Below are 26,858 nucleotides of genomic sequence, written 5' to 3'. Positions count from 1 at the left end.
AGGATAAAGACTTTCTCAGACAAAAAAAGCTGAGGGAGTTCATCACCACTAGACCTGCCTTACAAGAAACACTAAAGGGAGTTCTTCAAGTTCAAGCAAAAGGACTATAAACAGTAATATGAGAGCAATGAAACTGTATAAATCACTGGTAAAGGTAAATATATAGACAAATAAAGAATATTGTAATATTCTAATAGTAGTAGGTAAATCACTTTAATTCTTGAATAAAAGTCAGTAGTATTAAAAATAACTAAGAGTATGTTAATGGATGTAAATATAAAAATATGTAAATTGTAACATCAATAACATAGTGTGTAGAGGAGAAAAAGTAAAATGTAGAGGTTTTGTATGCAAATGAAGTTAAGTTGTTATCAGCTTAAAATAGACTGTTACAACTAGAAGATGTTTTATGTAAGCCCTATGGTGAAAACAAAGAAAATACCTGTAGAAAAATATATAAAAGAAAAAGAGAAAGGATTCAAAGTATATCCGTACAAAATATCAAAGAAACATGAAGACAGCCAGAAAGAGAAAGGACAAAAGTTCTACAAGACAGACCGAAAACAACAAAATAGCAACAGAAAGACTTTTCTTATCAATAATTACTTTAAATGTAAATGCATTAAAGTCCTCACTACAAAAATAAAGAGTGTCTGAAAGAATGAAAAAACAAGATCCAAATATATGCTATCTACAAGAAACTCACTTTAGATATAAGGACACAGATAGGCTGAAAGTGAAGAGCTAGAAAAAGATATTCCATGGAAATGGTAACCAAAAGAGAGGGAGGGTGGTTATACTTAGAAATAGGCTTTAAGACAAAAATTGTCACATGAGACAATGGCATTATATAATGATAAAAGGATCAATAAACCAGGAAGATATAACAATTATAAATATACATGCACCCAACATCAGAGCATCTAAATACATAAAGCAAACACTGACATAATTGAAGGGAGAAATAGCAATACAATAGTAGCAGGAGACTGTAAGTTCGTACTCTCAATAATGGATAGAACATCCAGACAGAAAATCAATGTGGAAACAGTGACTTTGAACAACATGACAGACCAAATAATCCAAAAGACACATACAAAATATTCCACCCAACACCAGAATACACATTTTTCTCAAGAGCACATGGAACATTCTTCAGGATAGAACACGTTAGGTCACAAAACAAGTATCTTTTCCAGTCACAATGAAATGAAACAAGAAATCAATAGCTGAAGGAAAACTAAGTATTCATAAATGTGTGCAAATTAAATAACATATTCCTGAACAACCAGTGGGAAAAGAAGAAATTGAAAGGGAAATCAGAGAACATCTTGACACCAACAAAAACAAAAATACTACATACTAAAATCTATACAATGCAGCATAAGGAATACTAAATGGGAAATTTATAGTAATAAACATCTACATTAAAAAAGACCTCAAATAAGTAATCTAAGTTTACATCTTAAGGAATTATAAAAAGAAGAACAAACTAAGCCCAAAGTTAGCAGAAATTAGAATATAATAGAGATTATAATGGTAGAAATAAACAAAATAAAGAATAGAAAAGCAATAGAAAAAAAAAAAAAACGAACTAAGAGCTGACTGAATCAGTAATAAATAAATATCACAACAAAGAAAAGCACAGGACCAGATGGCTTCACTGGTGATTTCTACCAAACATTTAAAGAAGAATTAATGTGAATCCCTCCCAAATTCATCCAAAAAACTGATGAGAAGGGAACACTCCTAAACTCATTTTACAAGGTCAGCATTGCCCTGATACCAAAGCCAGCCAAAGACACTAAGAAAATTATAGACAAAAATTCCAGATGAACATATAGACGCAAAACCTCTCAACGAAACACTAGCAAACCAAATTCAATAGCACATTAAAAGAATAGCATATCATGACCAAGTGGGATTTATGCCTGGGATGCAAGGGTGGTTCAACATACAAAAATCAATTAATGTTATATACTTCACTAATAGAATGAAGGATAAAAATAACATGACCATCTCAATAGGTACAGAAAAAGCATTTCAAAAAATTCAACACCCTTAATGAAAAAAAATCAACAAACTAGGAACAGAAAGAAATTACCTTACCATAATAAAAGCTATATATGAAAAACCCCCAGTGAACATCATATTCAACAGTGAAAAACTGAAAACTTTTCCCTAAGACCAAGAACAAGACAAAGATGGGTTCAAGATGGTGGAGGAGAAGGATGTGCACTCACTCCCTCTTGTGAGAGCACTGGAATCACAACTAACTGTTGAACAATCATCAACAGGAAGACACTGGAATTCACCAAAAAAGATATCCCACATTCAAAGACAAAAGAAAAGCCACAATGAGACAGTAGGAGGGACGCAATCACAATAAAATCAAATCCCATAACCACTGGGTGGGTGACTCACAAACTGGAGAACACTTATACCACAGAAGTCCACCCACTGGAGTGGAGGTTCTGAGCCCCACGTCAGGCTTCCCAACCTGGGGGTCCAGCAACGGGAGGAGGAAATCCAAGAGAATCAGACTTTGAAGGCTAGCAGGACTTGATTGCAGGACTGAGGGAAACAGAGACACCACTCTTGGAGGGCACACACAAAGTACTGTGTGCATCAGGACCCAGGCGGAAGGAGCAGTGACCCCATAGGAAAATGAATCAGACCGACCTGCTAGTGTTGGAGGGTCTCCTGCAGAGGCGGGGGGGGGGCAGCTGTGACTCACCGTGGGGGCAAGGACACTGGCAGTAGAACTTCTGGGAAGTACTCCTTGGCGTGAGCCCTCCCAGAGTCCGCCATTAGCCCCACCAAAGAGCCTGTAGGCTCCAGTGCGGGGTCACCTCAGGCCAAACAACCAACAGGGAGGGAACTCAGCCCCACCCAACAGCAGACAAGAGGATTAAAGTTTTACTGAGCTCTGCCCACCGGAGCAACACCCAGCTCTACCCACCACCAGTTCCTCCCATCAGGAAGCTTGCAGAAGCCTCTTAGATAGCCTCATCCACCAGAGGGCAGACAGCAGAAGCAAGAAGTACTACAATCCTGCAGCCTGTGGCATGAAAACCACATTCACAGAAAGATAGACAAAATGAAAATGCAGAAGACTATGTACCAGATGAACGAACAAGATAAAACCCCAGAAAAACAACTAACTGAAGTGGAAATAGGCAACGTTCCAGAAAAAGAATTCAGAATAATGATAGTGAAGATGATCCAGGACCTCGGAGAAACAATGGAGGCAAAGATCAAGAAGATGCAAGGAATGTTTAACAAAGACCTAGAAGAATTAAAGAACAAAGACCTAGAAGAAGTAAAGAACAAACAAACAGAGATGAACAATGCAATAGCTGAAATGAAAAATACACTAGAAGGAATCAACAGCAGAATAACTGAGGCAGAAGAACGGATAAGTGACCTGGAAGACAGAATGGTGGAATTCACTGCCGCAGAACAGAATAAAGAAAAAAGAATGAAAAGAAATGAAGACAGCCTAAGAGACCTTTGGGACAACATTAAACGCAACAACATTCGCATTATAGGGGTCCCAGAAGGAGAAGAGAGAGAGAAAGGACCCAGAAAATATTTGAAGAGATTAGAGTTGAAAACTTCCCTAACATAGTAAAGGAAATAGCCACCCAAGACCAGGAAGAACAGAGACTCCCAGGCAGGATAAACCCAAGGAGAAACACGCCGAGACACATAGTAAACAAACTGGCAAAAATTAAAGACAAAGAAAAATTATTAAAAGTAACAAGGGAAAAATGACAAATAACATACAAGGGAACTCCCATAAGGTTAACAGCTGATTTCTCAGCAGAAATTACAAGCCAGAAGGGAGAGGCACAATATATTTAAAGTGATGAAAGGGAAGAACCTACAACCAAGATTTCTCTACCCAGCAAGGATCTCATTCAGATTCAATGGAGAAATCAAAAGCTTTACAGACAAGCAAAACCTAAGGGAATTCACACCACCAAACCAGCTCTACAACAAATGCTAAAGGAACTTCTCTAAGTGGGAAACACAAGAGAAGAAAAGAACCTACAAAAACAAACCCAAAACAATTAAGAAAATGGTCATAGGAACATACATATCGATAATTACCTTAAATGTGAATGGATTAAATGAACCAACCAAAAGGCACAGCCTTGCTGAATGGATACAAAAACAAGACCCCTATATATGCTGTCTACAAGAGACCCACTTCAGACCTAGGAACACATACAGACTGAAACTCAGGGGAGGGAAAAAGATATTCCATGCAAATGGAAAACAAAAAAAAGCAGGAGTAGCAATACTCATATCAGATAAAATAGACTTTAAAATAAAGAATGTTACAAGAGACAAGGAAGGACACTACATAATGATCAAGGGATCAATCCAAGAAGAAGATATAACAATTATAAATATATATGCACCCAACATAGGAGCACCTCAATACATAAGGCAACTGCTAACAGCTGTAAAAGAGGAAATCGACAGTAACACAATAATAGTGGGGGACTTTAACACTTCACTAACACCAATGGACAGACCATCCAGACAGAAAATTAATAAGGAAACACAAGCTTTAAATGACACAATAGACCAGATAGATTTAATTGATATTTATAGGACATTCCATCTGAAAACAGCAGATTACACTTTCTTCTCAAGTGCACACAGAACATTCTCCAGGATAGATCACATCTTGATTCACAAATCAAGCCTCGGTAAATTTAAGAAAACTGAAATCATATCAAGCATCTTTTCCGACCACAATGCTATGAGATTAGAAATCAATTACAGGGAAAAAAACGTAAAAAACACAAACACATGGAGGTTAAACAATACATTACTAAATAACCAAGAGATCACTGGAGAAATCAAAGAGGAAATCAAAAAATACCTAGAGACAAATGATGACATGATACTATGAACAGAAAATCCTAAGGATGCCACCAGAAAACTACTAGAGCTAATCAATGAATTTGGTAAAGTTGCAGGATGCAAAGTTAATGCACAGAAATCTCTTGCATTCCTATACACTAACAACAAAAAATCAGAAAGAGAAATTAAGGAAACAATCACATTCACCACTGCAAAAAAAAGAATAAAATACCTAGGAATAAACCTACCTAAGGAGGTAAAAGACGTGTACTCAGAAAACTATAAGACACTGATGAAAGAAATCAAAGATGACACAAACAGATGGAGAAATATACCATGTTCTTGGATTGGAAGACTCAACATTGTGAAAATGACTGTACTACCCAAAGCAATCTACAGATTCAATGCAATCCCTATCAAATTACCAATGGCATTTTTTTTACAGGACTAGAACAAAAAATCTTAAAATTTGTATGGAGACACAAAAGACCCCGAATAGCCAAAGCAATCTTGAGTGATAAAAACGTAGCTGGAGGAATCAGACTCCCTGACTTCAGACTATACTACAAAGCTACAGTAATCAAAACAATATGGTACTGACACAAAAACAGAAATATAGATCAATGCAACAGGATAGAAAGCCCAGAGATAAACCCACACACCTATGGTCAACTAATCTATGACAAAGGAGGCAAGGATATACAATGGAGAAAAGACAGTCTCTTCAATAAGAGGTGCTGGGAAAACTGGATAGCTACATGTGAAAGAATGAAATTAGAACACTCCCTAACATCATACACAAAAATAAACTCAAAATGGATTAGAGACCTAAATGTAAGACCAAACACTATAAAACTCTTAGAGGAAAATATAGGAAGAACACTCTTTGACATAAATCACAGCAAGATCTTTTTTGACCCACCTCCTAGAGTAATGGAAATAAAAACAAAAATAAACAAATGGGACCTAATGAAATTTAATAGCTTTTGCACAGCAAAAGAAACCATAAACAAGATGAAAAGACAACCCTCAGAATAGGAGACAATATTTGCAAATGAAGCAATAGACAAAGGATTAATCTCCAAAATATACAAGCAGCTCATGCAGCTCAATATCCAAAAAACAGACAACCCAATCCAAAAATGGGCAGAAGACCTAAATAGACATTTCTCCAAAGAAGACATACAGATGGTCAAAAAACACATGAAAAGCTGCTCAACATCACTAATTATTAGAGAAATGCAAATCAAAACTACAGTGAGGTATCACCTCACACTGGTTAGAATGGGCATTATCAGAAAATCTACAAACAACAAATGCTGGCGAGGGTGTGGAGAAAAGGGAACCCTCTTGCACTCTTGGTGGGAATGTAAATTGATACAGCCACTATGGATGGAGAACAGTATGGAGGTTTCTTAAAAAACTAAAAACAGAATTACCAGATGACCCAGCAATCCCACTACTGGGCATACACCCAGAGAAAACCATAATTCAAAAAGACACATGCACCCCAATGTTCACTGCAGCACTATTTACAATAGCCAGGTCATGGAAGCAACCTAAATGCCCACTGAAAGACGAATGGACAAAAAGATGTGGTACATATATACAATGGAATATTACTCAGCCATAAAAAGGAATGAAATTGGGTCATTTGTAGAGACATGGATGGATCTAGAGACTGTCATACAGAGTGAAGTTAGTCAGAAAGAGAAAAACAAATATCGTGTATTAACACATAATATATGTAGAACCTAGAGAAATGGTACACATGAACCGGTTTGCAGGGCAGAAATAGAGACATAGATGTAGAGAACAAGCGTATGGACACCAAGGCGGGAAAGCACGGGGGATAGAGGGGGGTGGGGGGATGAATTGCGAAATTGGGATTGACATATATACATTAATATGTATAAAATAGATAACTAATAAGAACCTGCTGTATTAAAAATAAAATTAAAAAACAAAAACAATAAGTGAAATAAGCCAGTCACAGAAGGACAAATACTACACAATTCCACTTATATGAATGAGGTATTTAAAACAGTCAAACTCACAGAAGCAGAGGGTAGATGGTGGTTGCCAGGAGCTACGGGTAAGGAGAAATGGGAAGTTGCTATTCAACAGGCATAAATTTTCAGTTATGCAAGATAAATAAATTCTACAGATCTGCTGTACAACATCATGGCTATAGTTAACAGTAATGTATTATATACTTAAAAATTTGTTAGGAGGGTAGAGCTCATGTTAAATGTTCTTACCACAATAAAAAAAGAAAAAGTGATAATTACAGATCAAAATACAAATATTTTTAAAATAAATATTTAGCCCATCACAAGCATAACTTGCTTGCCTCAGTAAAAATTATGGCAAAGTAAGGAATTTGTGTTTATCAAGTGTCTGTAAGTACATAAAGATAGAAAGAATGAGACTTTCTAGACATTTCCTTTTTAAAAGAGAACTAGTAATGGCCACAGCTGTTCAAAGGAAACATAAGAAAATATGTTTTAGTAAAATACATTGGTCCTGGAATACTTTTTAAGACATTATGCTGGGGTAATGGGAAAAGACTGGGTTTTAGAACCAGAAAGACTGGGTTCAAAATACCAGTTATTTATTTTATTTCAATAATAATCACTTACATGATACTATGTTACAGATATTAATTCATTATATTAACTCATTTAATCGTAACAACCTCATGAAGTAAATCCTATAATTACGCTCATTTTATAGATCAAAGAAACCAAGGCCCACAGAGGTCAAATAATTTGCTAAGGTAACACAGCCAATAAGTGACAGAGCTACAATTTGAACCCAAGGAGACCGATTCCAGAGTGTGTGACCTTGGGCCAATAATTTAGTCTGCAGGAGTCTCAAACTTATCTGTAAAAATGAAATTAAAGCAGTGGATCATTGGGATTAAATGTGGTAACTCTTGTAAAGTACCCAGCCCAGAATCTAGAACATAGTAGACACTGTTTTTACTGTTCTTTTCACCTGGTGAGCAACCACAGGCCTATGGTTATTGCAGCATCCTCAATACGATCATAAGTGATGATGTCATGAATTTACAACTAAAGAAGGATCTAGTTTATTCAGCCTATAATATTAATATGCAAGAATGTGCATTAGGGGATATATTAATTGACAATTTGCTACTATTCAACTAAAAACTCATATTCATAAGAGTACAATAGTATAAGAGCTATTCTTATAATCTGAACACTTCCCAAGATCAAAACAATATTAGAGAAAAATATATGATTAGACCTAGACCTAGTACACCCTACCTGTAGCCAAAATTTTCATTAGAAGTACAAAGAAGAAAAGTGTCTCTGAATTGTGCTCTCTCTATTCACCTAGACTCTCCAACCAAACTCCTGCCAGCCATCACCCTCTCCAAGAGGTAAATTCTGACACTAGCAGTTCTGGATTTTTTTTGGAATTGCATTAACACCCTACACTTGTCCCAGTCATTCTGGCATTCTCTCCTCTATTCCATGTAGACATGTGGTAAATAAAATAGCCATCTGAAATAATACTACAAAGGACTGTGGGAGAAGGGCAACTGGACTCCTAGATGTAGAAGAATACACTGAGGCTATTTTAAAATTAGATTTAAAGGAACTAAAACAGATATAAAAATGGTCATCTTAGAGGCAATACTGCAGATGGCCAAAATTGTTCCTAGCAGGTTAAAGTATGATAAAAAGTTCCATTTCAGAAATAGAAGGGAAAAACTTTACTACATGTGAGCCCTTTGACAAGTTACTTGCTTTCTCTATCCCTCAGTTTCATACGTAAAAACGAACCTATACTTCACAGGGTTGCTACGAAGATTAAGAGTTAGCATATTTAAAACGCTCAGAACACGTGCAGCACATAAAGAAATGTTAACTATTATTATTATCATTGTTGTCAAAATCATCATCAGTATTATCAGCACTACTGTTATCACTGTCATCATCATCTACCAGGGAACTAGTTTATTTCAGTCTCTCACTTTAACAGGTTCATTTTCCCAATACTGCTGATGGATGACACTGCCTGTTAAAGCTCACTTTACTTCTTGTGTAAACAACATTTTTCTAGTCAATAATTAAAAAGAGCTCTTTTCCAACTAAATGTGATATAGTCTTGGGATGGTTACAGCTAAACCATCCTCAATATATGCCGATCTCTCTTATTTAAAAAGAAAGAAAAAACCTTGACTTATCAAAACTATCTTAAGTACCCTAACAAAGAGGAAAAATGAGACTGCCATTATTTTATAATCCATTTCATTTTAAAATTTTCTGCGTCTTTTGATTTCCAACATGTCAGTTCATCATCAACATAATAAATTTTCATGTATTTATTTTTCTCTATCCTGAAGTTTTATCATAAGATTCAATACTAGTGCTGAAATCATAGCAACTAAAAAAATTAAACACAAAAGCTTGTCTCATTTCTCTAGGTGGAACAATTAGGTTCAAAATGAGATGTAATGCATAATATTTGCATTATCAAAGTTTACTTCATAACACACCTAGTAAGTGAAATGTTCTCATTTATTATTTTTTCTTTCTTAAATGAATCACTGAAAAAGAACCTAAGATATTAACCCAAATAGAACACAAAGATAGTTTGCTATGAAGAAGGCTCAGATTACTAACCTGGAAAACTCTGAGACCTGAATTCTAGCCCTGGCTTTTGCTACTAACTAGCTGTATGTTATTAGACAAATCACTGCAACTCTTTGGACCCTAATTTCCTAATCTGTAAAAGGAGACGGTGGATCAGATGATCTCCAATTTTCCTTCCTGCTCCAAAAGTCTGTGATTCTATAACCTATTATTTTACAAAAATTTAGAATTTTGAATTTTCTCTTATTCCTGCGATGAAAGTAGATTTTGCTTATTACCTATTTCCCTCACTAGATGGTGCTATCTGCATAGTTATTCAGGTTACTTGAAGAAATAACCCAGCTATGTCTCTCAAGAGGGGCACTTACAAGCTTTTGGGGCTGGACTCCTCTCTCTGGAGAGCTCTCCAGGCCACTACAGTATATTTAATATCCCTGCCCCCTCCATGCCCATTAAACATCAGTAATCCTACCTCCCAGTCACTGTGACAATCAATAACAATCATATACAGTGCCCTAAGAGGCTGTCCCCTAGCATAGAACCACTAAAAGAAAATTAGTTTTCTTTCTCATCTTTAAGAAACAGATATTCAAAATATATATATATATGATTTAGTTTTTTGTGAAATCAAATAAACAAAAATCATTTCTGTAAATGACTGTAAAGTGTCAAATTCTCTTTACAGTGACAAATGAATACACACACAACAAAATCAAATACTTCACGGGACAACTTTTTGTCAGCTGATAACTGGACAGCTAGTTGTTATTCTGCACTTGGGACACCTCAGTCTTACCAGTTTTTATAACTATATTTTTCATTCTGATTATTTACGTAATGATAAAATATCTCATAAATGAAAAATTAAAACTACAACTATAAAAATGTAAAGATACAAAATAAACTCACAGCCAACAGCAGAGCTGATATAGAGTATCTCTAGAGGAGGCAAGCTGCATATTTTGAAAGAGGCCTCATGAGTAACTTGATTTTAATGAATTTTCCATATTATTTAGCTCTTGGCCTTAAAATCTCATAAACCAATAGGACAGCACATGACCAATAGATCCATCTCTCAGGAACAGTTCCCATTAATCAAGCTCACAAGATTGACATAAAATAAGAATGCCAACTTACTAGTTTACAGCAGTAACTATAACTGCCCAAACTACAAGGGCACAGGGCATTTGTGTCCTCAAGTCAGCATGTTCTCTCCCTCATAGGCATGGTACAAAGGAAGCCAGACTATAATCAGAAGGCTGCCTAATAAGGATAGAATTAGGAATAAGAGAATTATGTGATCTGAATATTAAATGGCAAGAGGTCAAAGGAGTCTGATGCATCAGTGTCCAAAAAGAGGACATAAGCCACAAATAAGAATCAAATTCAGGATGTTCAAATTAACCTTTGAGGTAAATGCGATCATTATTGCTATTTTTCAGAGTAGAAAATAGATTTGAGGTTAAAGGATTTACCTACTCATGTCGAGGAGACAAGAGTTCAAACCACAGGTCTGACTCTGGAGTCCAAGGTCTCGACCACTATGCTGGATAAGGTATAAAATCCCAAAATTGCTAACAGGAAGTCTCTACCTACTTTTCAGTTTTATCTCTTGACACTGGTGCTCTTGAATACTACCTACATTTTAGCCATACAGAATTTTCAACCCCTGGACTAGACCATCATTTCTGTTGCCTTTGAACATGCTGCCTGCCATGCCAAAAACACACCCATCAACATCTTCACCAGGCTAATTACCACTTGTGTAACTATTGTGTATCCCTACATTGTAGTAAATGGTAGGCACACACTAAATATATGTTGATCTAATAAATGAAAATTAACCCAATAGGTCAGAGAAAAGCTATGTACATCACTTAAAGAAAGTGACATCTGGGCCTCAAAGATCTGTCTTCTAATTGCTTGAATTAACAAATAGGAAAGAGAATGTGCCAGTCAAAAGTAAGGGGTTATTCAGCCCAGAAACTGAAGAATCTGGTGGAAATGCTGGCCAGTGACCATCTAAGTCTCACCTTGAGAAAGTGAGCATCCTAGCTCACTGAACCTGCCTCTTATTTGCGGCATGGGGGAGAAGAGAATGCAGGTGAGTATGATTGGAGTCAATGAAAGCTATTAACGAGGCTGTGCAGATGCTGATAGTGGAAATGGAAACATAATAAGATACATTTTATACAGAGAACAACCAGGACTTGGTGAAAGATTACATGCAAATGATAAAGAAGAGGGAAGTACTAAGGAGGACTCCAGATTTTTTCCAAAAGCAACTGAATAGAAGGTGGTATAATCTGGGGGAAAGGAAGACTAGAAGAGAAATAGGTGTGAGGAGAAATCAAGGATTTAACATTGAATATATCAGGTTTGAGATACTTGTGAAATAGACAGAGGAAATAACAGCAGACATTTGAATATAAATAATTAGAAGATTCACGCTCTTAGGACTTTAACTGTATTAACTCTGTGATATAGGTCCTATTATTGTTCCTTTCATACTGATAAGGAAAACTGAAGTACAGAAGGGAAAGATATCTTGCCCAAGATCACAGAGCTAGTACTGTCTCTGGCAAAGCAGACTCTCAAGCTTAGGAAGTCTGGCCCCAGAGCTCACTCATTATCACTAGACTGTATTGCTTCCGTGGCAGCTGACCGACAGCCGCATGCTGGGGGAACTCCAGAACGGTTCACCACTTGGCATCCAGAAGAGAAGGGTTGACGTAAAAAGACTCAAGTAGAGAATTAAGTAAAAGTCTCCACAGTGAACGAGAAAACGCCCACCTCCCCTCCTGGCTCAACCCCTAAACAATTTATAAGATTCTTCTGCAAAGACACCTAAATAGCCACAGAGAAAAGACATATATATATATATATATATATATATATATATATATATAGACATATATATATATATAAATTCCATATGGAAATTCCCAAAGAAAGAGCTATAATCTTACAGTGAAGTCCACTATCCCAACTTTTGCATACAGAGCTTCTGAAAAGTTTCTTAATGCCTTCTTATAAAATATGGACAGAAAATCATGAATCACAAATTTGGGGATTTACACTTCCATCCACCAAAGTAACTAGTACTGGACCTGTCCTCCCAACATGAATAACTATAAAATGGAATGAATCTAAAAGGCACACGCTTTCAAGTACTAGACAACAAGCAGGACAAGACTATGATCCTTAAGAGAAGAGAAAAACATGAGTGATTCCGAGATTTACCCCTGTTCTCTGCCTGGGGGCAGTTTCCTGACCACACCACAGGGAGGTAGAACCCAAGCAGAGAATGGTGAGCTTGACTGAGCTAAGGTATTAGAAGACAGGAGTTTAAAGCTGCAGAAGTTGCAGGAATTTGTGGGGCAAGCTGTCAGAAAGAGCATGCCCCAGAAACTGGTGTGGAGTTTACTTGGAGATTCCTTAAACTGGATTTCATCAAAATTAAAAATGCTTGCTCTGCAAAAAAAAATATTAAAAAAATCCCTGTTAAGAAAAGATGACCCGCAGATGAAGAAAAACAATTTTCAAACCACATATCCAACAAACGACTGTATCCAGAATATGTAAAGAACACTCTAAAGTCAATAGTAAGAAAACAATCAGACTAAATCCTTTATAACAAGAAACTAATAATGCCTAAACTTAATGAGTCAAGAAACTACAAAATAAACTCATTATGTAGAAATACAGAGGTAAATAGTAAAAAGAAGTTAAGGTGATTTTCACCTCTGGGGTATAAGGCAGGGGGCAGTGAAGGCTGTTATTTCCCATTATGAGTTTATAACACTAAATTACTTTCTATGCTATAATGAAATGTGGGCTACACACACAAATAGATACATATATTTTTTAAAGGGGAGAACGGTTAATAGTATCAAATGCTACTAAGGAGAAGAACATGATAAACGTGGCAAAGTAAGCATGGGATACGACAACATACAGGTAGACAAGCAGACCTTGAGAAGTGTAACTGTGGTAGAGGGATAGCAAACTGGAGCATGGATTTTGAAATCAAACACACTCAAGTTTGAATCATGGCTTTACCATTTTGTACCTGAGAACAAGAAAGTAACATACCTGGGCTTCAGTTCCTTTATCTATACAATAGAGATGATGATAACAACTATTTCATGGAGTTACTATAAGGATTAAATTAGGCAATGCATATAAAATACTAAGCAAAGTACTGGAACATAATAAGTATTAAATGGCAGATAATGGTGTTATTATCTAAAAAGGTGACACAGAGTAAGTGGTAGTATAAATATAATATTTCAGGTTTTCATACTATTTCTCCCTTTGGCAGGAAAGAAATACTTGTATTCAGAGATTGCATTTTTATATCCTAAGTGCTCCATAACAAAGATGTTATCGCTATATATTCATGACTTCACATCTGTAGCAATATCATATTCTCCTTTGAACTAAATAAACCATAAATACCAAAAGGTCACTAGTCCATAACAAAATATTTAGTGTGCTTTAGAAAATAAGATCATAGTTTCATCTATCAAGATATACCTTTTTAAAAAAATATGGCTTGCATTTATAAATAATCAAAGGAATATCAATATTTCTTTAATAACTTCTCTAACTTCATTCCTCTTTTTTTAAATAAAACAGGAAATTTAACTTACCAAGTCACCTCAAAACACAAAACTGGCATTTGATTACTCAAAGTTGTAATTTCCAAATCTGCCTGGATATCAGAATCACTTGGCAGCTCCTAAACATTTTCAGATTCAGACCTTCATCATCTGGCTACTGAATCAGAATTGCCAAGGGGGAGCCTAGAGTATGTATTTTTAAAATCTACTAATCAAACATAATAAAAGGCCATCTGCAAAAGAAGAAATAAAGGAGCCAATGAAAATGAAGCATTATGTTCAACTTGACTGCTAAGCAAGAAAATTCAAGTCTTAAAAGCAATGAGATTTCATTTTTTGTCCAAATTAACAAGAAGAGATTGAAAACAGTACTGAAGTGGGTATTAAAAAAAGGCATCCTGAGTTGTCACTGGTAAGATTTGCTATTAACATTTTGAAATAATTGGGAGTATCTTTTAAAATAAAAATTGAAATGCCAGTAATCCCACCCTATAGCTATTAAAGCCCAAGGAGCAGACGGATATGTGTATAAGGTTGCCGATTTCAGAATTATTTGCAATAAAAACAACAAAAAAAAAGAAAGAGACCAATAAATAACCCAAAAGTTCATTAATAGATACCTAATTAAATGAGTTATCCAAATTACAGAATATTGGGTAGCTATTCAAAAGACTAAGTTAGGGACTTCCTCTCCTAACAGTGATGGAGTCAAGTAGCTTATTATAGCAGACTGACGTTCCTGTCAAAAAAGATTAGAAAATCTGGATAAAATATAAATAATATTTGTTCAAAGGTATTGAAGAGTTACCAAGTCAACCAAGACTAGAAAAGCCAAAATCCCAGAAAGAAGGAAAACTCACTGAGGTGAGTCTGATCTTCTGTTTCACAATGCCATCCAGCAAATCTATTAAATTTTAAGCAGTGAAGAGCAAGAAACTGAGAATACAAGCAGAAATCAAAAGAAATCCAAGCAGAAGCAGAAGGAGGTGACTAAGAGCTTTTGACTGTCTATCAGGGTTAGAGAGCCAAAACTTGGAAGTCAAGATTGACAAGGCAGCCAAATTTGAGAAGTCAAGATTTGAAAGTATGGAGACAGAGACAACACTTGATGCCAGTTCACCGAAGGAGCTGCACAGGGCACTTTTTAAAACAAAAAGTAGATGAAAAACTGAGTAAAGATTTCAACAGTCTTATGGCGCCGTGAGAACAAAAACTGAAGTTCAGGAACCACTACAGAGAAGGAAGTCAGTATATACTCCAAGCCTTCAGTAGGCTTTGCTAGGCAGTAATACCCTTATGAATGAAGGTGAACTAGAGGTAAATTGAAACTTATAAAGACTCAGCTCAGGCTCTGACTGACTGAAGTGATCTGCTCTGTTCTAGTTGTCCACCAGACTACAAGGAGAATCCCCGATGATAGAAGAAATTACCAATCAGAGTCAACAGTACTGTTTATATAAAATGCCCAGTATTTAATCAAAAATAAGCAAGCATTAATTTCCAAAATACACAGACAGCTTATATAGCTCAATATCAAAAAAACAAACAACCCAACCAAAAAATGGGCAGAAGACCTAAATAGACATTTCTCCAAAGACATATAGATGTCCAAAATGCACATGAAAAGATGCTCAACATTGCTAATTATTAGAGAAATGCAAATCAAAACCACAATAAGGTACCACCTCACACTGGTCAGAATGTCCATCATCAAAAATTCCACAAATAATAAATGCTGGAGAGGGTAAGGAGAAAAGGGAACCCTCCTACACTGTTGGTGGGAATGTAAAGTGGTGCAGTGACTATGGAGAACAGTATGGAGATTCCTTAAAAACTAAAAACAGAGTTACCATATGATTCAACAATCCCACTCCTGGGCATATATACAGAGATAACTATAATTCGAAAAGATATATGCACCCCAATGTTCATAGCAGCACTATTTACAATAGCCAAGGCATGGAAGCAACCTAAATGTCCATCAGCAGATGAATGGATAAAGAAGATGTGGTGTATACACACACACACACACACACACACACACACACACACACACGAATATTACTCAGCCATAAAAAAGAATGAAATAATGCCATTTGCAGCAACATGGATGGACCTATAGATTATCATACTCAGTGAAGTCAGACAAAGAAAGACAAATATCATATGATATCACTTACATATGGAATCTAAAAAAATGATACAAATGAACTTATTTACAAAACAGAAACAGACTCACAGACACAAACTTATGGTTACCAAAGGGAAGGGGGAGGGATAAATTAGGGATTTGGGATTAACAGACACACATTACTATACATATAATAGGTAAGCAACAAGGATCTACTGTATAGCACAGGGAACTATACTCAGTATCTTGTAATAACTTAATGGAAAAGAATCTGAAAAAGAATACATATATTCCATAAATATACTTCATTTAAAAAAGACTTAATATAAAGTCATAATTTAAAAAAAATAAGCAAGCATACCAAGAACAAGACCAAAGGCAAAAACACACAACAGAAACAGACTCAGAGATAATAAAAATAAGTTAACAAACATGAATGTTTAAAGAAAATTGTGATTAACACATTCAAGAAAATATAAAGAAAATTATGACAAAATGGAGAATTTTACCAGATAATTGAAATTTATAAAAGAGAATCAAATTAAAACTCTAGATGGAAAAATATAACAGAAATTTAAAACTCAAAAATGAGTTTAATAGCAGAATGAACACAGCTGAAAATAAGATCAGTGAACCACAAGACAGGAGAGGAAAACATACATTCTGAAATGTAGAGAGATAAGGACAGAAAATTTAAGGAAAAAAAAAATGCAAGAGACAAATGGAAGTATAAAAATCCCAAAGCTACAGGGGAAAAGAGAAAAATATTGCAAAAACAATATGTTAAAAAATAATGCCTGAGAATTTACCAAACTACTGAAACATTATAAGCCGCAGCAAGCACAATAAATACAAAGAAAAGCACACCTAGACACACAAACTATAAAAAAGCAAAGACAAACAGAGAATTTTAGCAGTCATGGAAAAAAAAGACCCACTGCCTTCAAAGGAACAAAAAAAAGACTGACAGTTGACACCTGAACAGGAACAATAAGTTAGAGAAAATCGAAATGTCATCATTAACATACTGAAAGAAAATAACTGCAAATTAAAAATTTTATGCCTTGCAAAAATATTATATTAGGAAACGTGAAATTTTGAGTAACGAAAGAAAAGGGAAGGAAACATGTGAACCCTCCAGCAGATAACAATTATAAAAACCTGATTTAAAATAATTATTTAAAGATAATGGAAAGTGTACAAAAACAGAAGCCAGAAGAGAATTTAATCTTGAAAAACTTCAACAGCAGAGATAAGACAAGAATTCTTGCTTTCTGGCCTGAAGGTGTTGCCCAGCTTCCACTGACAAAGCTGCAGAAAATGGCAACAGGCTCATCAGCCAAAGTGCCAGAGATCATAGTTCAGGGATGTTAAAGCAATGAGAAACCTAAAGGAGGAATTCTGACAATGAGGGAACTACAAAAGCAATGAGAAACTCTGTATAAACTCCACCCAAATCCCTGACTGGCATCTAAACTACATTTAAGGCAGGGAATTACAAGGAGGGTGGGTGGGAGTTGTAGAAAAGCAAGCAAAGACCAGAGAGAAAGCGACTCTTGAAAAATAAAACTGTGGGGGCCAAATCTGTAAGTCTGCTGCCTTTTTTCTTTCTTTCCTTTTTTTTTTTAAAACTCAGTGTACTCCTCAACCATGAGCAATTTGGACGACAAAAAGCTGAAGCCTTATGGGCTTCAAGTCAGTTAACAGAACTGGAAGCCAGCAGCACAAATGGAAATTAAGAGGAAATCCTCAGAAGCAAGAAAACAACATGAAGGGTGAACTTCATCTTGGCTTAAATACATGATGACTGACAAATACACTACTGCAAAGTTTGTACATTTTGCCAGAAATAACTCACTATCAACCTGAAGTAGAGAGAGGGCAGACAGCAGAAGCAAGAAGAAGTACAATCCTGCAGCCTGTGGAACAAAAACCACATTCACAGAAAGACAGACAGGATGAAAAGGTAGACGGCTATGTACCAGATGAAGGAACAAGATAAAACCCCAGAAAAACAACTAAATGAAGTGGAGATAGGCAACCTTCCAGAAAAAGAATTCAGAATACTGATAGTGAACATAATCCAGGACCTCAGAAAAAGACTGGAGGCAAAGATCAAGAAGACGCAAGAAATGTTTAACAAAGACCCAGAAGAATTAAAGAAAAAACAAACAGAGATAAACAATACAATAACTGAAATGAAAACTACATTAGAAGGAATCAATAGCAGAATAACTGAGGCAGAAGAAAGGATAAGTGACCTGGAAGACAGAATGGTGGAATTCACTGCTGTGGAACACACTAAAGAAAAAAGAATGAAAAGAAATGAAGACAGCCTAAGAGACCTCTGGGACAACATTAAACACAACAACATTCACATTATAGGGGTCCCAGAAGGAGAAGAGAGAGAGAAAGGACCCGAGAAAATATTTGAAGAGATTATAGTCGAAAACTTCCCTAACATGGGAAAGAAAATAGCCACCCAAGTCCAGGAAGCGCAGCAAGTCCCATACAGGATAAACCCAAGAGAAACACGCCGAGACACATGGTAATCAAATTGGCAAAAATTAAAGACAAAGAAAAATTATTGAAAGCAGCAAGGGAAAAATGACAAATAACATACAAGGGAACTCCCATAAGGTTAACAGCTGATTTCTCAGCAGAAACTCTACAAGCCAGAGGGGAATGGCATGATATACTTAAAGTGATGAAAGGGAAGAACCTACAACCAAGATTACTCAACCCGGCAAGGATCTCATTCAGATTCAATGGAGAAATCAAAACCTTTACAGACAAGCAAAACCTAAGAGAATTCAGCACCACCAAACCAGCTCTACAACAAATGCTAAAGGAACTTCTCTAAGTGGGAAACACAAGAGAAGAAAAGAACCTACAAAAACAAACCCAAAACAATTAAGAAAATGGTCATAGGAACATACATATCAATAATTACCTTAAACGTGAATGGATTAAATGCTCCAACCAAAAGACACAGGCTCACTGAATGGATACAAAAACAAGACCCCTATAAATGCTGTCTACAAGAGACCCACTTCAGACCTAGGGACACATACAGACTGAAAGTGAGGGGATGGAAAAAGATATTCCATGCAACTGGAAATCAAAAGAAAGCTGGAGTAGCAATACTCATATCAGATAAAATAGACTTTAAAATAAAGAATGTTACAAGAGACAAGGAAGGACACTACATAATGATCAAGGGATCAATCCAAGAAGAAGATATAACAATTATAAATATATATGCACCCAACATAGGAGCACCTCAGTACACAAGGCAACTGCTAACAGCTGTAAAAGAGGAAATCGACAGTAACACAATAATAGTAGGGGTCTTTCATACCTCACTTATACCAATGGACAGATCATCCAAAATGAAAATAAATGCGGAAACAGAAGCTTTAAATGACAAAATAGACCAGATAGATTTAATTGATATTATAGGACATTCCATCCAAAAACAGCAGATTACACTTTCTTCTCAAGTGCGCACAGAACATTCTCCAGGATAGATCACATCTTGGGTCACAAATCAAGCCTCAGTAAATTTAAGAAAACTGAAATCATACCAAGCATCTTTCTGACCACAATGCTATGAGATTAGAAATCAATTACAGGGAAAAATCATAAAAAACACAAACACATGGAGGCTAAACAATATGCTACTAAATAACCAAGAGATCACTGAAGAAATCAAAGAGGAAATCAAAAAATACCTAGAGACAAATGACAATGAAAACATGACGATCCAAAACCTATGCGATGCAGGAAAAGCAGTTCTAAGAGGGAAGTTTATACCTATACAAGCCTACCTCAGGAAACAAGAAAAATCTCAAATAAACTATCTAACCTTACACCTAAAGGGACTAGAGAAAGAAGAAGAAACAAAACCCAAAGTTAGCAGAAGGAAAGAAATCATAAAGATCAGAGCAGAAATAAATGAAATAGAAACAAAGAAAACAATAGCAAAGATCAGTAAAACTGAAAGCTGGTTCTTTGAGAAGATAAATAAAATTGACAAACCATTAGCCAGACTCATCAAGAAAAAGAGGGAGAGGACTCAAATCAATAAAATTAGACATGAAAAAGGAGAAGTTACAACAGACACAGCAGAAATACAAAGCATCCTAAGAGACTACTACAAGCAACTCTATGCCAATAAAATGGACAAACTGGAAGAAAAGGACAAGTTCTTAGAAAGGTATAATCTTCCAAGACTGAACGAGGAAGAAATAGAAAATATGAACAGACCAATCACAAGTAATGAAATTGAAACTGTGATTAAAAATCTTCCAACAAACAAAAGTCCAGGACCAGATGGCTTCACAGGTGAATTCCATCAAACATTTAGAGAAGAGTTAACACCCATACTTCACAAACTCTTCAAAAAATTGCAGAGGAAGGAACACTCACAAACTCATTCTACGAGGCCACCATCACCCTGATACCAAAACCAGACAAAGATATTACAAAAAAAGAAAATTACAAACCAATATCAATGATGAATATAGATGCAAAAATCATCAGCAAAATACTAGCAAACAGAATCCAACAACATATTAAAAGGATCATACACCATGATCAAGTGGGATTTATCCCAGGGATGCAAGGATTCTTCAATATACGCAAATCAATCAATGTGATACACCATATTAACAAATTAAAGAATAAAAACCATATGATCATCTCAATAGATGCAGAAAAAGCTTTTGACAGAATTCAACACCCATTTATGATGAAAACTCTCCAGAAAGTGGGCATAGAGGGAACCTACCTCAACATAATAAAGGCCATATATGACAAACCCACAGCAAACATCATTCTCAATGGTGAAAAACTGAAAGCATTTCCTCTAAGATCAGGAACAAGATAAGGATGTCCATCCTCACCGCTATTATTCAACATAGTTTTGGAAGTCTTAGCCTCAGCAATCAGAGAAGAAAAAGAAATAAAAGGAATCCAAATTGGAAAAGAAGAAGTAAAACGGTCACTGTTTGCAGATGACATGATACAATACATAGAGAATCCTAAAAATGCCACCAGAAAACTACTAGAGCTAATCAATGAATTTGGTAAAATTGCAGGATACAAAATTAATGCACAGAAATCTCTTGCATTCCTATACACTAATGATGAAAAATCTGAAAGAGAAATTAAGGAAACACTCTCATCTACCACTGCAACAAAAAGAATAAAATACCTAGGAATAAACCTACCTTTGGAAACAAAAGACCTGTATGCAGAAAACTATAAGACACTGATGAAAAAAATTAAAGATGATACCAACAGATGGAGAGATATACCATGTTCTTGGATTGGAAGAATCAATATTGTGAAAATGATTATACTACCCAAAGCAATCTACAGATTCAATGCAATCCCTATCAAATTACCAATGGCATTGTTTTACAGAACTAGAACAAAAAAATCTTAAAATCTGTATGGAGCCACAAAAGACCCTGAATAGCCAAAGCAGTCTTGAGGGAAAAAAATGGAGCTGGAAGAATCAGACTCCCTGACTTCAGACTATACTACAAAGCTACAGTAATCAAGACAATATGGTACTGGCACAAAAACAGAAACATAGATCAATGGAACAAGATAGAAAGCCCAGAGGTAAACCCTCGCACCTATGGTCAACTAACCTATGACAAAGGAGGCAAGGATATACAATGGAGAAAAGACAGTCTCTTCAATAAGTGGTGCTGGGAAAACTGGACAGCTACATGTAAAAGAATGAAATTAGAACACTCCCTAACACCATACACAAAAATAAACTCAAAATGGATTCGAGACCTAAATGTAAGACTGGACACTATAAAACTCTAGAGGAAAACACAGGAAGAACACTCTTTGATATAAATCACAGTAAGATTTTTTTTGATCCACCTCCTAGAGTAATGAAAATAAAAATAAAAATAAACGAATGGGACCTAATGAAACTTCAAAGCTTTTGCACAGCAAAGGAAACCATAAACAAGACAAAAAGACAACCCTCAGAATGGGAGAAAATATTTGCAGATGAATCAACGGACAAAGGATTAATCTCCAAAATATATAAACAGCTCATGCAGCTCAATATTAAAAGGACAAACAACCCAATACAAAAATGGGCAGAAGACCTAAATAGACATTTCTCCAAAGAAGACATACAGATGGCCAAGAAGCACATGAAAAGCTGCTCAACATCACTAATTATTAGAGAAATGCAAATCAAAACTACAATGAGGTATCACCTCACACCAGTTAGAATGGGCTTCATCAGAAAATCTACCAACAACAAATGCTGGAGAGGGTGTGGAGAAAAGGGAACACTCTTGCACTGTTGGTGGGAATGTAAACTGATACAGCCACTATGGAGAACAATATGGAGGTTCCTTAAAAAACTAAAAATAGAATTACCATATGATCCAGCAATCCCACTACTGGGCATATACCCAGAGAAAACCACATTCAAAAAGACACATGCATCCCAATGTCCACTACAGCACTATTTACAATAGCCAGGTAATGGAAGCAACCTAAATGCCCAGCGACAGACAAATGCATAAAGAAGATGTAGTACATATATACAATGGAATATTACTCAGCCATAAAAAGGAACGAAATTGGGTCATTTGTTGAGATGTAGATGGATCTAGAGACTGTCATACAGAGTGAAGTTAAGCCAGAAAGAGAAAAACAAATATCGTATATTAACACATATATGTGGAACCTAGAAAATGGTACAGATGAACCGGTTTGCAGGGCAGAAATTGAGACACAGATGTAGAGAACAAACATATGGACACCAAGGGGGAAAAGTTGCGGGGCAGTGGGGGTGGTGGTGTGATGAATTGGGCAATTGGGATTGACATGTATACACTGATGTGTATAAAATTGATGACTAATAAGAACCTGCTGTATAAGAAGAAAAAAAAACCTGAAGTAGATTTCAAAAGGCTAAAGATGCATATTGTAATCCCAAAAGGAACCATTAAACATAATGCAAAGAGTTATATCTAAAAAGCCAATGAATGGAATACTAAAAAGTATGATTAACTCAAAGAAGGAAGAAAAGGAGGAATAGAGCAACCAAAACATAGATAAAAGAAATAGCAAAATGGTAGACCTAAATACAAGCATATCAATAATTACATTAAATATAAATGGACTATACACTTCAAACTAAAGGCATAGATTGTCAAACAATAAAAAAGCAAGAACCTAGTTTATGCCATCTGTAAGAGATGCATTTTAAATACAAAAACTCAAATAGTTTGAAAACAAATGGGCAGAAAAAGATATTCCAAGTGAGCAATAACACCTAAGAAAGCTGGAGAGTCTATATTAATGTCAAGCAAAATAATGTCAAACAAAATTAATTCCAGGATATATGCCCAGGAGTAGGATTGCTGAATCATATGGTAATTCTATTTTTAGTTTTCTGAGGAACCTCCATACTATTTTCCACACTGGCTGCACCAACTTACATTCTCACCAACAGGGTAGGAGGGTTCCTTTTTCTCCACACCCTCTCCAGCATTTGTTATTTGTAGACTTTTTAACAATGGCCATTCTGACCAGCGTGAGGTAGTACCTCACTCTAGTTTTGATTTGTCTTTCTCTAATAATTAGCAATGTTGAGCATCTTTTCATGTGCCTATTGGCCATGCACCCCTATGTTCATAGCAGCACTTTTCACAATAGCCAAGACATGGAAACAACCTAAATGTCCATTGACAGATGACCGGATAAAGAAGATGTGGTACATATATACAATGGAATAGTACTCAGCCATAAAAAAGAATGAAATAATGTCATTTGCAGCAACATGAATGCAACTAGAGATTATCATACTAGGTGAAGTAAGTCAGAAAGAGAAAGACAAATACCATATGATATCACTTATATGTGGAATCTAAAATGTGACACAAACCTATCTATGAAACAGGAACAGAAAAAGGGACATAGAGATTAGACTAGTGGTTGCCAAGGGGGAGGGAGGTGGGAGAGGGATTGTGAGTTTGGGATTAGCAGATGCAAACTGGTAGATACAGAATGGATAAACAACAGGGTCCTACTGTGTAGCACAGGGAACTATATGCAATATCCTCTGATAAACCATAATGGAAAAGAATATGAAAAATAAGGGACTTCCCTGATGGTGCAGTGGTTAAGACTGCACGTTGCCAATGCAGGGGGCCCGGGTTCGATCCCTGGTCAGGGAACTAGATCCCACATGCATGCCACAACTAAGAGTTCGCATGCCACAACTAAGTAGCCCATGTGCCGCAACTAAGGAGCCTGCGAGCCACAACTAAGAGCCAGCACAACCAAATAAATTAATTAATTTAAACAAAAAGCATATGGAAAAGAATGCATATATATGTGTAACTGAGTCACTGCTGTACAGCAGTAATTAACACAACATTGTAATTCAACTATACTTCAATAAAAAATAAAAAAAATTAATGCCAAACAAAAAATACTTCAGAGTATTGCTATAGAGACAAATAAAAAAATACTTCACAATAATCAACCAGTTCAATAAGAGGATAAAATAATCCCACATGTGTATGCACCTAATAGAGAGCTTCAAAATTCAGGAAGCAGAAACTAACAGAACTGAAAGAAAAAATAGACACATCCACAGTCATAGTTAAAGATTTCAAAACTCCTTACTCAATAGCAAGTAGACAAAAAATCAGAAGATATAGAAGATTTGAATGACCTATAAACTACCTTAACTTAATTGATATTTATAGAATATACACTCAGCAAATACTGAATACACATTTTTTCAAGTGATGGAACAGTCACCAAAATAGACCAAATGATACACCACAAAATAAGTCCCAACAGAGTTGAAAAAATTAAATTCTCACAGAGTATATTCTCTGACCATGAAATAATTAATTAGAAGTAAACATTTAGACAAACTCCAAATACCTGGATATTAAATGACTCACTTCTGAACAACACATGGATGAAAGAAGAAATCACAATGGAAATTTTAGAAAATATTCTGACTTAACTGAAAAAAAAAATGCAACATATCAAAATCTGTGTCTAGGTAAAACAATGCAGAGTGGGAAATTTAGAGCTTTAAATGCTATTCTAAACAAGAAGAAAGTCTAAAACCAATGACCTAAGCGCCTACCTTAGAAAACTAGAGAAAGAGTAAATTAAACACAAAGTAGAAAAATTAGATTTCATAAAAATTTTAAACTTTTATTGTTCAAAACACATTATAAAAAAATAAAGCAAGTCACAGAATAAGAGAAAATATGTGCACAAATATTTGACAAAGGACTTATATCCAGCATATGTATAAAGAACTCTTACAATGTAAGAATAAGAAGACAACTCTCAGAAAATTATAGGACACTGATGAAAGAAATTAAAGATGATACAAATAGATGGAGAGATATACCATGTTCTTGGATTGGAAGAATCAACATTGTGAAAATGACTCTGCTACCCAAAGCAATCTACAGATTCAATGCAATCCCTATCAAACTACCACTGGCATTCTTCACAGAACTAGAACAAAAAATTTCACAATTTGTATGGAAACACAAAAGACCCCGAATAGCCAAAGCAATCTTGAGAACGAAAAATGGAGCTGGAGGAATCAGGCTCCCTGACTTCAGACTATATTACAAAGCTACAGTAATCAAGACAGTTTGGTACTGGCACAAAAACAGAAATATAGATCAATGGAACAGGATAGAAAGCCCAGAGATAAGCCCACGCACATATGGTCACCTTATCTTTGATAAAGGAGGCAAGCATATACAGTGGAGAAAAGACAGCCTCTTCAATAAGTGGTGCTGGGAAAATTGGACAGGTACATGTAAAAGTATGAAATTAGAACACTCCCTAACACCATACACAAAAATAAACTCAAAACGGATTAAAGACCTAAGTGTAAGGCCAGACACTATCAAACTCTTAGAGGAAAACATAGGCAGAACACTGTATGACATAAGTCACAGCAAGATCCTTTTTGACCCAGGTCCTAGAGAAATGGAAATAAAAACACAAATAAACAAATGGGACCTAATGAAACTTAAAAGCTTTTGCACAGCAAAGGAAACCATAAACAAGACCAAAAGACAACCCTCAGAATGGGAGAAAATATTTGCAAATGAAGCAACGGACAAAGGATTAATCTCCAAGATTTACAAGCAGCTCATGCAGCTCAATAACAAAAAAACAAACAACCCAATCCAAAAATGGGCAGAAGACCTAAATAGACATTTCTCCAAAGAAGAGATACAGATTGCCAACAGACACATGAAAGAATGCTCAACATCATTAATCATTAGAGAAATGCAAATCAAAACTACAATGAGGTATCATCTCACACCGGTCAGAATGGCCATCATCAAAAAATCTAGAAACAATAAATGCTGGAGAGGGTGTGGAGAAAAGGGAACACTCTTGCACTGTTGGTGGGAATGTAAATTGATACAGCCACTATGGAGAACAGTATGGAGGTTCCTTAAAAAACTAAAAATAGAACTACCATATGACCCAGCAATCCCACTACTGGGCATATACCCTGAGAAAACCATAATTCAGAAAGAG

At 35.7% G+C, this 26,858-nt stretch overlaps 1 protein-coding gene across 2 annotated transcripts in view; it reads right to left on the bottom strand.

Moving 5' to 3' along the window:
* The window catches only part of OMA1 (OMA1 zinc metallopeptidase), an 80,427-nt gene that overhangs the window by 29,401 nt on the left and 24,168 nt on the right, over positions 1 to 26,858 (bottom strand). The gene's annotated exons all lie outside the window — the stretch shown is intronic.

This window comes from Eubalaena glacialis, chromosome 3, assembly GCF_028564815.1.
Source record: "Eubalaena glacialis isolate mEubGla1 chromosome 3, mEubGla1.1.hap2.+ XY, whole genome shotgun sequence".
In the NCBI taxonomy this organism is placed as follows: Eukaryota; Metazoa; Chordata; class Mammalia; order Artiodactyla; family Balaenidae; genus Eubalaena; species Eubalaena glacialis.
This window is presented reverse-complemented; position numbering and strand designations above follow the sequence as displayed.